This window comes from Pristis pectinata, chromosome 18, assembly GCF_009764475.1.
Source record: "Pristis pectinata isolate sPriPec2 chromosome 18, sPriPec2.1.pri, whole genome shotgun sequence".
NCBI lineage: Eukaryota > Metazoa > Chordata > Chondrichthyes > Rhinopristiformes > Pristidae > Pristis > Pristis pectinata.
In genome coordinates this window covers 38673472-38674024 of record NC_067422.1, presented here as the reverse complement: position 1 = coordinate 38674024, position 553 = coordinate 38673472, and positions in this window count along the sequence as shown.

Sequence of the window (553 nt, the reverse complement as noted above, 5' to 3'; positions counted from 1 at the left end):
TGAGTGCGCCTATTCCATCTAATGGTGTGTTTCCAACAGGAAGAATCTTCACGCAAGCAAAACGTTATGAGGGCAAGTTGCCTTGTCCTTGAGTTCTGTCACAATTTTCTATTTTGCCTTAAATTCTGAGGTCCTTTTTCAAGGGAAAGGATAGTGTCACTGATGCAACAGTGGCAATCTGCTCTCAGCTTAAACTAGGAGATCTTGCTGTGCTCATTTCCGGTTACATTTTGTATATTATAGAAATGATCACTCTTCAAATGGAGTTAATTGGCAGTAAAACACTTTGGCATGTCCTGAGTATTGAAAGGTTTCTTCTTTTTCTCATATTCCCCTACCATATGGGAGACCATTTGGCCCATCAAGTTTTGCTGGCTCTCAGAGCGTCCCCATCAATCCTATTCCCAATTTATTTTTCGGTAACCTATTTTCTCTAACCAACCACTTCCCCCCCCCCCAGTTCTCCAACCACCGACCTGGAGATGATTTAAACTAGCCAATTAACCTACCAGTATGTCTGTGGGATGTGAGAGGAAACTGGAGCACCCAGAGA